Below are 16746 nucleotides of genomic sequence, written 5' to 3'. Positions count from 1 at the left end.
GTCATGTCACTTTACTTTTGTGTATTTCAGTGTACATAAGTTATGTTTCAATAAAATGCATTAAAAAAAAAAAAAACTCATGCCTGGAGTGTGTGCCACCTGTGGGTCTGTCATGAAAGCCGGAGAATCACCAGTCGGCCTGTGATTGGGAGATTCAGGCTCAGAGCTGACCCTTGCAGGGAAGAAAGAACGAGAGGGCCAGTGCTCTCAGTAATGTTTGTCAGTGTACCCCACGTAGGTAAGGCTGTGCCTGGTGGCCTCTCCTCTTTGGGGGTGGTGCTGGCCTACAGGGTGTCTACAGCCTGGAGATTCACCAGATGCACTCGACCAGGTGTCTGCAGAGCTTGTCGGGTGGTGACATCCTCAGTGTGAAGGGACAGTGCTAGAACTGAGCCAGGAAGTTGGCAGGTCCAGCCCCATCTTGGACTCGGTCCTTGGTGTCATGGCTGCCTCTTGAGCCCATCTCTTCCTCTCCTTAGGTGACAGTGCAAGACCGTGGATGCATCTTCCTCATGGTTTGCCAGTGGCTGTTGATCTCCAGCAGGCTGTCATTACTCCCACGTCTTTAGATCACATGATCTGATGTTTCAGCTGCTGGTGACTGGTTTTTAGTTTTTTGTTTGAAGATGTTTGTGTCACTTAAGCTACACACTCTCAAAATATACTTAGTTTGTTCAGTTTATTTTCTTTAAAACTGTATCAGTGATTAGACCAACGTGTTGATATCCGTGCACAGGGCAGCTCTGCATATTGGTTAGTTCAGAATTTAAAGTGACTTAACAGCTGTGTGAGATTAGTATTTGAATTGAACTGAAGCACTGCACTGTGGTGGATTTGTCCAAAATTTTGGTACCAAGTGAAGAGCTTGTGGGCCTTTTCATGACAACATTGTGAGTCAGTTGTGGACATTGCTGGATTCACTGGTTTAGTCACTCCTTCTGCAATGTTCCTGGGCCTGGGGTTGGACAGGCCTAGTCCCAGGCTCTAAGAATGAGGCAGAAATGGACAGATAACCAGTGCGAGGTGCCACGATCTGCATGGAAGACAGGCGCTGAGCGTGTGGCAAGCTGCTGAATGTAGGGTGAAACAGAAGGTCCCGGGGCTTGCGTGAGCCATAGGGGAGAGGGTTGAAATTCCCCCAACAGGAGAGCATGTGGCCTGGGCCAGGGCACTGGTGGTAGAAGGGCCAGGACGTGTTGAGACAGAGTTCAGTGGTGGGACCATGGGACCTGGCAAGGATCAGATGTGGAGATGATGGTAGGAGGCTTTTATTTATTTTTTTAATTACTGTAAAAACATATGAAACAATATGTGGTAGTTGTTTGTGTGTCAGCTTGGCTGGGCCTGGTTGAGTGTCTGGGCAGCTGAAGGCAGTTATTCCCCATGAGGAGACTGGCAATCAGCTCCATGGTGGGTTCTACCCCAAGCAGCTGAGTAGCTGCTTTAGGGATGTGGTCTGCTACCCGTATATAAGAAGCAGCTTTGGGAATGGTCTCTAGCCTATGGCACGCTTGAAGCCTGCATGTAGCCATGTCATTGCTCAGCAGCCTGCCATGCTCTGCTGACCTTGGGACTTTCAGTGGAGTTGAATTAATGGCCTGCCATGTGGTTTGGTAACATTGGGACTTGTGCCGTTTTACTTGTCAACCTTGGGCTTGTCAGCCTCAGCAGCCAGCAGCTGAGTGAAGAAAACCCTCCAACTTTAGAGGGCCAGGAGCAGGAGGCAGAGCTGAAGCCCAAGATTGAGGGGCTTACACCCAGTCCCTAGAGCTTGGCACTTTGAACTTGGATTTAAAGCCTCCAAACTGTAAGAAAATAAACTCCTGTTTGTTCAAGCCATCCCATTTGTGGTGTATTCCTGTCAGAGCAGCCCTAGGTAACCACAACATGGTATTTGTGAATTTAACATTTTCCCATGGGTAACCTAGTGACATGACTTATGTGACTCATGAGCAGAAACTCATCTAAGCAGGCCCGTCCCTCCCCGCTTCCTCCTGTTCCCCGTAACCACTGAGAAACATGCGTGTTCTAGAGATCTCATCTTGGTGGGGTCACACACTGTCTGTCCTTTTGTGTCTGACTGATTTCACTCCACAGCACGTTTTCAGGGTTCTACTGAGTGGCGGCCTGACCAGGACTTTGTTCTCTGTATGGCAGGGTGACAGGCCACTGTACATACCCATCACCTCGTGTTTCCCACTCAGCAGCTGATGGGCACTTAGAGGTGTTTTCACAAAGGACACATTTTACATGACTCAGGTCACCCCGGGGACTGGTGCTCTGTCCCAGGCAAGGGTGTGCGGAAGCAAAGAAGAACGCCAAGAGAGGAAAAGGAGTGTGTGGGAGATTTAACAAGTGAGCTTGTCAGGAAGAGGTATTGAAGAAGGTTGGTGGAAAACAGAGGGAAGCTGAGAACAGGGAGAGGAAGGAGCTGGGGAGGCCACGGAAGGAGAGTTGGGGTGTGTTTCTGGGTTGCCTTGGGCACCACTCTCAGACTCAGACCCTGGGGGTTATGAATAGCGACATCAAGCCTTCCAGCTGTGAAGGTAAGACCCCCTAGTCCCTGGTCCTCTTGGAGACCAGCATGCTGTAGCTAGTGCTTGTCGTTTGGAGGGCCACTGAATGGGGTCTGCTCACCAGGGGTCCCAAGTGGAGGTGGTCAGACTGACATGGACATGCCAAACCGGTGGTACGTCACAGAGCTGTCCCCACTGAGAGGGGACCAACACTGGGCCAGTCTTCACAGCAGATGTCACTCCTTCCAGAGGGGTCTGGAGCTTCGTGAGGGGCTGGGCAGAGCGAGAATCCGCCGGAAGTGCCCTCAGTCTAATTTGAGGCTTCTACAAACTTCTGCTCAGACAGCTCGTCCAGCTCCTGTCCTGACTGGGCCACACATTCTAAAGAGAACCCAAGCCATGGTTGCAGTTAAGTGGCAGGGAGAGAGGCTGGGCCCTGGCCCTGCAGAGGCCTCGGGTCTCTTCTTCCTGACCTGTGCTGGCTGCTCCAGGGCAGCCTTCTCTTCCTGGCTCCCTCGCTGCCCTGAGTTCTCGTGTCTAAGGGCCTCCAGGACTGTGTCCGTCCACGTGTCCATGAGCCCCCCTCCCCCACCCTCTTCAGCTCACATACGCATCCTAAAGGGAAAGGTTGACGTGGCCGCAGAGAGCTCCCGGGTGGTGCAAACGGCAAACACACTTGGCTGCTGACCGAGAGGCACCTCAGAAGGAAGCCCTGGCGAGCTGTTGCTGGAAGGCCAGCCCTTGAAGCCCTGGGAGCACAGCTATGCTCTGAGCCACGCGGGGCGTGCTGAGGCAGTGCCCACCTGCCTGCAGCTGGTGCATTACCCCGGTAGGCCGCGATGCCCAGCGTGGTTCCGTGGACCATCGCCAGTCATTCTGGGCTGGCGTGGGTGTTCAGTTCCAGCACCAGTGGCCGACAGATGCTCGGTGGTATGTTGGGGGTCGATCGTGGGGTCTTGTGTTTGTTCCCGATGGAATCCACGTTAGAACTTCTAAACTGCTTTTCTCGCACCTTCTTACAGAAGATGGCTTCCTCTTGATCGTCGGCTGGCACAAGAGAAGTGTGCGGGGAACACGCTCGCCCCCCAGCATTGCTTCTCAGTGAGTGACAGTCGAAGCTGCACCCTCTGAAGCATGCCACCTCCGCCTTCCGTTGTGTCTTCAGAAACAGAGCCCATGCGGTCGGTCAGGTGGGGACTGAGCAGAGGACTTGGCTTTGAGAGGCCACGTTTATTCTCTTTACCAGGGAGCCGACGTGCTGTCGGGAGAGGTCCCCAGCCAGGCGCTGCAGTAGCAGGGCAGCCGGGGAGGGTCTCCTGGGCAGAGTGTGCCCGGCTGCCAAGGGCAGCTGAACGGTTGCAGGAGGAGGCCGGTCTGAGGGCAGCGGGTCTGTAAGACTTACCTGCTCCAGCAGGAGAAAGAAGCTGGGGGCTCCGGGGTTCTTCACCTTGTTGCTTTCTCAAATGGAGGAATATTCTTGTGTGTAGTGCATGTGTGTGTGTGTGTGTGTGTGTTCATGCACGTGTGTATATATGTATAAAATATATACTTCAAGATCATTCTACAAACTTCTGTTCTACTGTAATGTTCTTTCCATGAAAAATACACACACAACTAGGGAAAAAGCAGTGGCTTGTCATTCTTGTGAGTTGTTACTGATAGACCCAGAGTAGCCTCCCCAGCATCACGGTTTTTCCTTTCAAACCACCTGCAGACATAGCTGGCCTTCCTGCCTGTGTCGCGGCCCAGCCCATGGTCCTGCTGGCACTGGCACTGTGTAACCATCTGATTGCTGTCATGAAGAAGACTGGGCCACCTGCTTCTGTCACAGGTTCTGTGTGTGGAAATCGGCCCTAGGTAAACACTTTTATTGCAGATAATATCGTGAGCTGGTCTGCGTTTCCTACAGCAGTGCTGCTGAGAGCCCCATGTCTTGTGCTGGCCCTTGGGCTCTTTGGGATCTTCCCCTTCACCTTTCCCACAGGGACTGAGCTCAGGTGGTTTGGAGGGGCCTGGGTGGGGCCGAGTGGCTAGGGCTTTTCAGTCGGAGATGCCAAAGGCCGTAGGGTGGAGGGCCGTGCCCAAGGCCACTGGCTGCCAGAGGAGGGGACCATGTCTGGGAAGCCCCAGGGAACACGTTCCCGGTCAGAGGCTCTTGGTGCTTCCCTGGGACAAATTCTTCTGGTGCTTCTACCCCATGGCTGACTGCATTCCTAGTTCACTGTGTGCTGCAGACGTGACCTCCTGACTGAGCTCTGACAGGCTTAGGGTTCTGATCTAGTGGGGATCCCCTTGCCCTTCACAGGGTGCTGGACTTTCAGGGTCAGCTCGGAGCAGTGAACGCAGCTCAGGCCGTCAGTCCCTCCTCTTGTGAGAGCATTGGCACTGAGCAGTGGGGCTGCGTCCCAGGAGAGGGGCAGCCACACTGGAGGCCAGGCCCTGGGCCATCGGGGCCCCTTGTGCTGGAGCGACGGGGCCCTCCGCTGCCTCTGCCTGGTGAGGGGAGATGGATGAGGAGGCAGCAAGGGCTACGCAGAGTCGGCGGATTCTTGCCAGTCCTGATGGGAGCCTGTGAAACATGGAACAGGCCCAGACAGGGCAGCACAGAGGATGGATTGGGGTCATTCGGGCTCCTGATGCCATTTTCTCTTGTTAACACTTCAGTTTAGAAAGTAGCAAACCAACCATAGCCACTGGGTGTCTTTCTTCTTCCTTTTTTTTCCCCAGGACTTTTGTTGTTGTAAAAAGCGCGTGTAAGGCATCACTTGCCACTTCAGCATTTTTCTTGTGTGAAATTGAGTGGGATCAGTCATGCGAGCTCTTCTGTGCAGCCCTCGCCGTGTTGCTGCTGTCAGGTGCCACCGAGTTGGCGCTGACTCATAGCGACCCCACGGACCACAGAGTGAAACCCTGCCCTGTCCTGTCTCATCCCCACAGACCTTGCCATGCTTGAGCCCGTCGTCACAGCTGGGTCAGTGCGTCTCATTGAGGCACTTCCCCGCTCTTGCTGACCGTCAGTTTTACCAAGCAGGACGTCCTTCTTTAGGGACTGGTCCCTTCTGGCAGCACGACCAAAGTATGTGAGATAAAGTCGGGCCATTCTCGCTTCCGAGGAGCATTCCAGCTACGCTTCTTCCAGGACAGATTTGTTCCTTCTTCTGGCAGCCTGTGGTACTTTCAGTATTCTTCGCCAGCACCACAACTCAAATACGTTAATTCTTCTTTGGTCTTTCTTATTCATTGCCTAGCTCTACATGCATACGAGGAGCTCTGGTGGTACAGTGCCTAAGGCACTTGACTGCTAACCAGAAGGCTGGCAGTTCAAACCCACCAGCCGCTCCGAGGAAGGGAGGTTGGGCAATCTACACCCATAGTGATACCACCTTGGAAACCCACGGAGGGGTTGCTATGAGTCGGGTCCAACTCGACGGCACATAACAACAACAACAACACATGCACATGAGGCTACTGAAAGTAGCATGGCTTGGGTCAGGTACACCTTAGTTTCAAACAAGAACATCTTTGCTCTTTAACACTTAAAAGAAGTCTCTTGCAGCAGATTTGCCCAATGCAATACAACGTCTGATTTCTTGATTGCTGCTTCCATGGGTGTTTCCTTGGATTGTGGACCCAAATAAAATGAAATCCTTGACAATTTCAATCTTTTCTCCATTTATTGTGATGTTGCTTATTGGTCTAGTTGTGAGGATTTTTGTTTTCTTTCTGTTAAGGTGTGATCCGTACTGAAAACTGTACTCTTTGATCCTCATCAGTAAGGGCTTCAAGTCTTCTTCATTTTCAGCACGCAAGGTTGTGTCATCTGCATATTGCAGGTTGTCGGTGAGATTTCTTCCGATCCTGACTCCGTAGTCACCATCAGCAGAGACTCGCTGCTTCCTGACACCCTCACCATCAACAGACACACACTGTGGCCAGTTCATTTCTTTATTAGCATTGGTGCATTTATTAAATTTGGACAATATGGTGAAGGAAAGAAAAATCAGAGCACTTTTTGTCATTCCAATTTGTTCACATCATTTAACGTCATCATCTGTCTCCTTAGTGCCAGTGCCACCTCCTTCTGTCGAATGAGTTTACGTTTGTTAGAACAAGTTCAGGATGGTCTGCCGGGGATTCAGTGGTCTGTTCATTAATTCCGCCTTCAGCTCTTGAGCCTTTCTTCCCCTGCCTGCACCGGGCCTGCTTCTGGCATCTCGTCTTAAAAGAATAGCTAAGTGTGGGATCCTTGCTTGGTTTTCGCATCTGAGTTTTCAAGAGCACTCCAGATTTTTATGGCCTGAAGATCCATGTGCTGTGGAGATAATACTATTGACTGGAAATTGCCTTCTGGAGAAGATATTCACAAACAACTTTATAGTTGCCTTTTTAGCTTTAATATCTGGAGGCCAAAAGCATGTTCAGGATTTATGAAGTTCCTGAATTTAAAATATAAGCAGTAAAATGTTCTTAAGGTGCTTCCCATCTGCATCTATTAGGACAAAACCCTTAAATTACTTTAGCATATGACATTGTTATAACAGCAGCTGCTGCTGCTTTTTTTTTTTTTTTTTTTTTTTTTTTTTTTTTTTTTTTTTTTTTACTTTTTGACAAATTGTATCTAAGGAAATGAGTTTGCTTGCATGAAAAGTTATCTGTGTTTGCAAACTTGAACAGTTCTGCTGGTTAAGCAGTCTAGAGATGATAAACCAATTTTTTTGTCAAAGCACAACTTTGGAAGTGGATTTAAAAGAATCATGGCTGGTGTGAGAAGCCCTTGGGAGAAGTCTGTTTTAAAGGAAGACCGCTGCGTGTGCACCTGGGGCGGTGTGGGGCCATCTGAATTGACAAGACTAAAATATATGCAAAGGTTTCTGTGTGGTCGGTTCGTTTTCCATTTGTCTACCTGGTACGGAGGCGTGGAGCTCTCAGTTGGAGAGAAATGCTCATTGTTTCATCCAGGTGCTCAGCATCTTGGGCACCTGTTGCTGACGGTGGCCCACTCAGGAGAGCCGTGTCACAACTGGCAGCCGGGGAAGGGGGAGGCCTTTGCTCTTGCATGAGTGTGATAAACGGAATTGACCCAGTGGAATCCAGCTCATTCTGATTCATGGTGGCCCTACATGTGTCAGAGTGGAGCTGTATTCCATAAGGTTTTATTATTATTTTTAAAAACCATTTTATTTCTTTCATCTGTGTTGTTGCTGAGAACATACACAGCCTAAACAGACACCAGTTAGAATTTCCACATGTGCAATTTCATGATGTTGAATACATTCTTGGATTGTGTGACTCCTCCCACCCTCCTCTTCTGAGTCATTCCTCCCCAGTAACATAACATAACAACACGATATAAGGTAGCTGAGGGAGTTAAGGCTGTGTGTCACCTTGCCTGGGCCATGGTTTTGAGAGGCCTGGAAGCTGGATAGTTACTCCCCATTATGAGATTGGACATGGTGTCATCAACTCCATGGTGGAATCAGGGACCAGTCCCTGGAGAAGGACATCATGCTTGGTAAAGTGGAGGGTCAGTGAGAAAGAGGAAGACCCTCAACAAGATGGATTGACACAGTGGTTGCAACAACAGGGCTTAGGTATAGCAAGGATTGTGAGGTTGGCATAGGAGCGGGAAGTGTTTCGCTCTGTTGTACATAGGGTCGCTATGAGTCGGAGCCAACTCAACCTCACCTAACAACGACACCAACAACATGGTGGAATCTGTAGTGAGATGTTAATCAGTTGAAGGGGATGTGTGACCTTTGGGGTGTGACCTGCTTCCAGCGTATATGGAGAAACTTTGAGACGGGTCTCTAGCTTTTTGGCACGTTCAGATCCTGTGTTTGGCTGAGTCTTCATCTCCAGTTCCTGGATTTGAACTCGCGGCCTGCCATGTTGCCTGCTGATCTTGGGACTGTGCCATTTTACCTGCTGAGCTTGGGTTTATCAGCCTCAACAGCCAGCAGCTTTCTGAGTTTGAAGACGTCTCCAGGTTCAGTGGGCCGGGAATAAGAGGCAGAGCTGAAGCCCAAGGTTGAGTGGTCTTCACCCAGCCCCTAGAGCCAGTAGTCTGAACTTGGATGGATGCCTAGCCTCCTGGACTGTAAGAGAGCTAAGTTGGCATTTGTTAAAGCTGTCCATGTGCGGTATTCCAGTTAGAGCAGCCCTGGAGAACCGAGACCCCAGCGTAACCCTGCCGCTCCCAGATTTCCTCGAAAGCTCCTCTTCCAGTTGCTCATGTGCTCCTAAGGTTTTCAGTAGGAGGTTGCCAGGCCTTTCTTCTGAGGTGCTTTTGGGTGGACTGTACCCTCCAACCTCGTGATTAACAGCTGGATACGTTCACTGTTTGTCCATCCAGGGACTCTCACTGAGGCCTAGGGTTGCTGATCTCCCTGAGCCAAGAGGAAGGGTGCTGGGCCTGGGGTCCTTCTGCAGGGACAGGCAGGCCACAGTGGCTTGAAAGCAGTGAGCTGGCAGCATTGCCTACCTGGGGTTGGGGAGACAGGCCGATGACCCACATGACACCTCCCCTCCTGGCCCTGGCCCTTCCCCTGCACATCACTGGCAGGTCTGTGAGGCTGACCAGAACCAGTGTGGCTGGGAGAGAACTTTGGAAAAGTGTTAGGATTTATACGAATGTGAGTAGGCACCCAGGGGAGGCAGGCTCCCAGAGCCAGTGAGCCCCTCATGGTCAGGACGAGGCACTCAGAGAAGCCCCTTGTAACTAGCTGTGCACTGTGAAGGCATGGGGGAATCAGACCGTGACCACTTGCTGTCATTGTCTTCTTCATGCTGCCCTTGGAATTCTCCAGAGAAAACTGGAAGAGGGGTCAAGGTAAGGAGGGAGAATCACAAGGTGGGAAAGGCAAGTGACAAGGGGGTGTTGGGTTGGGGGCAAGCAGGGAGGGACTGCAAGGCGTGCGTGCGGCAGCCGATGTGGCAGGGGATCGTGAGCCCTGCTGGGCCGCTCCAGGGGCCCCAGGAGGCAGGGGTTCCTCCGTTTTGTTTTTGTTTTTGGTGATTTGGCCGTTGATTCAGAGGGCTTCGTTGGGCACTCCTTTTGATGTAAATTACTGTTGAGTGGGCTCCAACTCACAGCAGCCTCGTCTAGCAGACTGAAACGGCCCCTGGTCCAGCACCATCAGGATGGCTGGTAGGGGAGTTCATTGTGATGGCGAAGGTATCGGTCCATCTCATGCGGGGTCTCCCTGATTTTCACTGACCCTTCCCGTCACCAAACACAATGTCCTTCTCTACTGATAGGTCTTTCTTGATGACATGTCTGTCCATCTGTGTCTGAGAGGATTCTGGTTGTCTTTCTCCCCAGATCGATTTGTCTGTCTGTCTGGCAGCTCAGTATTCTTCCCGACACCACAATTTGAATGCATCAGTTCTTCTGCCTTTTTCACTGTCCAGCTTTTGCATGCATATGAGGTAACTGAAACGACCATGGCTTGGGTCAGGCATGCTTTAGTCCTCAGAGTCATATCTTTGTTCTTTAACACTTTAAGGAGGTCTTTTGAGGCAGCGTTGTCCAATGCAGTACATCATTTGACTTCTTGGCTGCTGCTTCTATGGGCATTGATTATGGATCCAAGTCAGATGGAATCCTTGGCAATTTCAGTTTCTTGAAGATACTAAGGAAAGAAAGGAAATGGCAGCCAGTGATTTGCATGCAAGTAAAGTGAGGCCCCCATGCCCAAGAAAGAGGTGAGACGAGGAGAAGGAAAACGTAGGCTGATGGTTTGGAAAACGTAGGCTGATGGTTTTGAAAACCTAGTCATAATTCCTTATTGGTTCCAAGTAAAATTGTGTTGGTGAGCCATTTGCTGCATTAAGTGATGGTGGTTTGATGTGAGGAGCATGCCAAGTGGTTCATTTACCTCTGTAGCTGCATTGGGAGCTCTGCTGGCATAGTGCCCAAGGCATTTGACTGCTCACCAGAAGGCTTGCGGTTCAAACCCTCCAGCTGCTCCTCAGAAGGAAGGTTGGGCAGTCTACTTCCATAGTGATAGCACCTTGGAAACCCAAGGAGAGGTCGCTGTGAGTCGGATCCGACTTCACAGCAGTGGGTTTGGTTTTTGGTTTGGTACCTGCAACACTTGGCTGGTTTTGTGTTCACGGAGAATTCCGGGTTGCTCTTGTCCGTGTCGTGAAGGATCACACTGCCTTATAAAGACTGCCATGTGGGGGCCATCATCCCAGTGCTGATCGGTGAGTCAGTGAGGGCTGACCGAGGACAGGGCTGTCACCCGTCTCCTTTTGGCAAGTGTACCTCAAAGGACTGCACTACCATGCTGGTGCTTCAGCAGCCATTGAGGCCAGTCCAGCTTCTCAAAAGCAAAGACACGGAAGTGGAGCCGCCTCCACAATGCCTTCCAGACATCGTTCCCCGCAACACACGTGGGACCTTGTAACATCTTGCCTCGCCTGTTCACTGATGATTCTCCCACACGTATGTAACCTTGTGTTTGCTGATGTATTTCCCAGCTTATATGTAACCTTGTAACGCCTTTGCTTGCTTGTTTGTTAATCTTTCCCCCACACGTGTGGAACCGTGCAACATCTTTCCTCGATTGTTCATTAATGTATTTTCCCACATGTATGGAACCTTGTAACGTTTATTTCTCACTTGCTCATGAATGTCTCTCTCCACATGTATGGAACTTTGTTACGCCTTTCCTGGCATGTTCATTAATGTATTTTCCCACATGTATGGCACCTCTAAACGTTTTTCCTAGCTTTCATTAATGTATTTTCCCACATGTATGGCACCTCTAAACGTTTTTCCTAGCTTGTTCATTAATGTATGTAAAAATATTAAAAGCCCTTGTATATTACATTAAAAAGTATGTCAGCTGCCTTGCTTTTTTCTATTTATTAAAACTTTTCAAGCAGTAAAAACATTTTACTTGTTAATGAGGGAGAGTGGGAAAATTAATGACATAGAGCGTGGATCCGCCAAGTCTCCTCTTAGCCATGCACAGCCAGCACCCTCCCCGCCGCGTGGAGTTTAATTTCTGCGATAGGGTTCAGTAAGCACATGCAAATAGATGTAATGATTTGCATCAGTAGATCATTTCTCAGTTTAATATCCTCTGATACTTTGGGTCAAGGACTCTTTCTTTGGGAGGCTGGTACAGTTTCTAGAGCTAAGATTATTGATACTAGTAGCATTACCTGTGTTTGAGTACATTGAGATGAATCTGTCATTTTCACACAGATTTGCATGTTAGTTTTGCTGAGAACTTAGTTGTAGTGAAAAGAAACTACTTAATGAGGAGGGTAGAGAGAAGTAGGTGATTCCAGGGACATCAGGGGCCTTGGAGTCAGTGGGGGTCACCATGGTGATGTTCTGGTCTCCACACCTGGACAGCTGTGGTCCTCCTCTCTTGTGCCCTGGTGTGTGGAATTGTGTCAGCCTTCAGGGTCCACAGAATACTTTTGTTAAATCAACAAAAGAAAGAATTAAAATCGGAACTCAATTCAACACACGGCCGCTGACCTTTTCCGTGTCAAGTTCTGTGGGCACATGGGTGATGACCAGGCTCGAAGCTGTCCTCAGGGAACACTGTCTGCTGGGGAGACAGAAATGTCGGTAAACAAACCCTTCGTGGCAAGGGAAGGAGGGAAACATACATACAAGCTCAGAAGAATGATGGGGCGACTGTGGGATGCAGAGGAGATTTGCCGCCTTAGGGAAGGTTTTGGGGGAGGAAGTGGTGGCCTTTCCACGCCTTTTCCCTGGCTGTCCGGGTCTGCATCCCTAGAAACGGTAGGTGCCACATGCAGCCTTGCCCAGCTTGCAGCAGAGTGCCCAGGGGAGGCGACTGTCAGGTGACTGTCCTCGGGGAACCTTTCTCCCTGATAAAGGTGTGAGGAGAAGTCCCCCCCATGGTCTTTGGATACAGTTGTGTGAAGATCAGACTGCAGGAGCTAGGGCAGCCGTTTTTGACCATGAAGGGTTGGACCTATTCCTGAGAGGCCACCAAGATGGGGAGGGTTGGGTTCTTGCTGGTCCTGCTGCAGGCCCACCTGCCCTTCAGCATTTGCTCTGGCCCAGACACGTGTCCTCATTGCAGATGCCACTTTGGTTACTACACCCACAAGCAAGGAACCTGCAGCCCACGAGCTTCCCTGTGTTTATCTGTGATGCTGCTGTGTGCTCACTTCAAATAAAGGAAAAGACAGATCACTTATGAGTCTATTATGCAGATACACCTCACTGTTAACGTCTTAGTGTCATTCTTTCTGGCTTTTTATCTGTGTGTGCAGAAAGTTTTGTGCATTCTGCCTTTTAAGTGTAACCTTGTGTCCTGAGCACTTTGCTTGGACCAGTCAATACACGATAAGCATAACTTGTGACGGCGGGAGGTGTGGCTGTGCCGCGCCTTCGAAACCGCTCTGTCCTGTTGGGTGCTTCTGTCCTGGGCTTTGTCCTCCTCCCTGTTAGCGTCACCATGCTGGAAGAATCTCCTTGGCAAGTGCCATGTTAACCCTTATGAATGTGACCTTGTGAGCTTTCTCATCTCCTCACCCGCTGATTTCTGCCCTGTAGGACCCTTCCTTAGCAGCCCTAGTGGCACAATGGTTAAGTGCTTGCCCACTGCCCAAAAGACCAACTGTTCAAATCCTCCAGCTGCTCCGAGAGAGGAAAGAGCTGGCAGTCTGCTTCCAGAGTATAGCCTGGTTCTGCTGTGCACAGGGGTCACTGTGAGTCAGGATGCCCTCAGTGGCCCCCACCAATGACAGTGCTCTTCTGTACTACAGAGTTGGGTTTGCATGCAGATGGGGTCAGGGGACCACCTCAAGCAACAGCTGATGCTCTTTATGATAAGAAATCACACTAGCTCTGTTTTTTCTGGCCCCTTGGTTTTTGCCTTTTGGCCCCTTGGCACTCTTAACACCACCTACACTTACTGATGGACAATGAGAGCTGGACAATGAATAAGGAAGACCGAAGAAGAGTTGATGCTTTTGAGTTGTGATGCTGGCAAAGGATGCTAAAAGTCCTATGGACTGCTCAAAGAACTAACAAATCTGTCCTGGAGGAAGTGCAGCCAGAATGCTCCTTGGAGGCAAGAATAGCCAGACTTCATCTCACATACTTTGGTCATGTTGTCAGAAGGGACCATTTCCTGGAGAAGGATGTGATGCTTAGTAAAGTGGAGGGTCTCCGAAAAAGGGGAAGTCCCTCAATGAGATGGATTGACACAATGGCTGCAGCAGTGAGCTCAAGTATAGCAGGGATCGTGGAGCTGCCACGGGCCCGGGCGATGTTCCATTCTGCTGTGCATGGGGTCGCTATGAGTCAGAGACAACTCGGCAGCACCTAACAACAGCTAACAACAGCACTTCCTGCCTCTTCCGGCCTTGCTCCTACATGGCCCGTGTGACGGCAGTGGTGTAGGGGGAGTTAAGAACATTATCTCTGCACCTGGACTTCCCGACAGGAGTCCTAGTCTAGCCACTCATAGATGTAAATGGGAAAGTCCCCTTTCCTGTGCATGCCTCAGTTTCCCCAGGTGCCAAGTGCGGACTGGGGTAGTGTTTGTGTCACAGGATTCTGGGGGGTTGGAAGCACTGATCCATGGGACTCTCTCAGCCCAGAGCCCAGCCCACAGGAAGGACCCCCTCAGGGAATGCCATTGCTGCATGTGTGACTCTTGGGGCTCAGTGTCCCCCAGAATGTATATTGCGTCTCTCTGACCCCTGGACTGTCCGTGGCATCCCCTCAGGGACTAGGGTTTTCTTTGTTATGTTGATGAAGTCAGGGGTGGGTCCTAAACCTGATTGCTTCTGAGCCGTAGGGAGCAGTGGAGGCACAGACGGGAGGCACACGTGGGGCAGAGACGCCACGTGGACACCACAAGGACATCACCAGGCTGCAGAAGCTGGAAGACACCTGCACCTTCCCCCTGAGCTGAGCAGAGGCTGCCCCGGCGTAGGTGCCCCTGACCTGTGAGAAAATTCATTTCTGTCATTCAGCACCCCTCACATGTGCTATCTCCACTCCAGCGGCACTAGCGGGATGGCAACGAGGATGATGGTGGTTTACGGCTGCTCAGACAGCGTCGTGGTGCACACAGGGCATGTCTGTCACCTGGCAACTCTCCCCTGCCCTCGTACCCAACACCCACATTTACAGCATCACTGCAGATGTGTCCTCTTTGCGAACACTCCCCTGGCAGCCTAGGCTTGGTTTGGGACCCCTCCTCTGAGCTCCTCCATCCCAGCACTGACCCCCACCTCTCATCGTGACTGCCACTGCCATGGCCTCTGGGCTCTGAGCTCCTGGAGGGTGGGGGCGCCTCTGCCCTGCTTTCCAGCCGCGGTGCTTGGAGCCAGCATGGTGCCGACCCAGTGGACACTTAGGGAGTTTTGTTTGTTTTGTTCTTTCTGAAGACTCAGCAAGTGAGGGGGTGGGCACTGGTCTCAAGCTGCTCTTTGTAAGGAATGACGTGGCTGGTGAAGGCGGCCAGAGCTGGCAAGAAGCGCTCGATCTGGGGCATGGTTTTCACCAAAGTTGCCTGGTTGGCACACTCCGGTGCTCCCCCCAGGCTCTCTGGAGAAGAAAGGGCCACCGCTGGGGGCTGGCCTTGTCCCTGGGTGTCGTGCAGAGTCCAGGGAGGCGATGAGGCACGCTTCTGCCTGGCCCTCCTCTCTTAAAGATGGATCGTCAGCTGTTACAGTGCTGCCCTCCGGGTGCGTAGGCTTTTACTCTTAATCCCCCAGCAAGGCCACGTTTCTGTGACGTCTCGCCTGGAACCATTGCTTCTGGCGAGCTTGTGCCCCTGTCTTGTCTTGTCAGTTACTTTCCTATCGGCTCTGTTGGTCCTGGGGAGAGCGCGCATCAGTGATGGTGTGTCTTTAGGTAGTTAGCTTCCTTTTCTAATCACTGTGGCAAGGCAGTGCTGACGGAGATACACTGGTCCCTGGCCACTTAGGTTCTGGGAAGCGACCGCTGTTGGCAAAGTCAGCACTGGCAGGATGGGTCTCAAAACAAGGAGTGCGGGCAATGCAATGAAAGTGGACTCATGTATGTTGTAAAAACAAAATTCCTGAAGCATCTATTCTCAAAACAAACTCTACTCAAGAGAGAGAAAAGCTGGCTCTGATGAGTCATGTTTGTCCCAGATTGTACTCACCTTCTCACAGAACGTGTGTGTCTTTGCCGGCCACTGAGGCCAACTCTCTGTCAAGTTCTGTGCACTGGCCCGGCCTGGAAAGCTTTTGAACCTCTCTTTTCTGGGAAGAAGGTTAAACGGCATTGTCATGTGGATGACTCTTGAAAAGCACGTGGATAATTGTGTGTATCCTTTCCTAAAGCGTCTCTTCTGGCCTTGGTGTCCTGGGGCTTCCACCTTCCGTGTCTGACCTGTCTCAGTTAACCCACTGCCCTTCAAGCTTGGAGACCAATCCAGATGTCTCTCCGTGTCTGGTTTCTCACTACCCGAACACCGCCACAGCTTAGGGAGCCTCCCACCCCCCACATCATCCCATCAGGAAGCCTCTCTGATGATAAGCCGGCACAGACTGTAAGGTGCGCAAGGGGCCACAAATGCATCAGATGCATAGCCTGGGCTTGTTCCTTCACATCTTCCCATGTTTCCCCAAGGGTCAGCCTCTCTTAGATCCCAGGCTTTGCTTCTGCTGGGGGCCTGGGGTCACTCCCAACCGAGTGAAATTTAGATAGTATCTTTAGGATCTGTAACTTACTATTTCAGTGTTTATTGGGTTATGGCCTACGTCCCTTCCAGGTCAGGAAGAAACTGTCATGTGCCTCCGGTAACTTCCTTGTATCCTTGAGAACTGTGCTCATCTGTGCTCCTGACTGAGTTTCGTACAGTAAACAGTTAGGTGCTTGGCATGTGCGTGGTGTGTGTGGTGTGGGTCATAGATACAGGTCTTCTCATTTCTGTACAGATGTGCAGAGTGTGCTGCAGCCATCACTGGAAGGTGAATGGGGATTCGTGGCGGGAATGTCATGGTTGCGGCTGTTGAGTCAGCTCCAACCAGGGACTTCACGTAGCAGAGAATGAACACTACCCATCCTGCAGCGTCCACCACGATGGCTGGCCTGCCCCAGGTCACTGTCGTGGCCACACTGTGTATCCCAAGGGCTGCCCAGCCCTCTGTCACACGGGACTCTCTTGGACTCCAAAGGATTTAGGGGGTCTGATCTTCTTCACAAGTTGCTCTCCAGGCCTTCTCCCTAGCCTGTCTGAGTGTGGAC

The sequence above is a fragment of the Orycteropus afer genome, unplaced genomic scaffold (genome assembly GCF_000298275.1).
Source record: "Orycteropus afer afer isolate SDZICR_OR568_19922 unplaced genomic scaffold, OryAfe1.0 scaffold00038, whole genome shotgun sequence".
NCBI lineage: Eukaryota > Metazoa > Chordata > Mammalia > Tubulidentata > Orycteropodidae > Orycteropus > Orycteropus afer.
The sequence above is the reverse complement of the archived record's forward strand: the minus strand, read 5'-3'. Positions refer to the sequence as shown.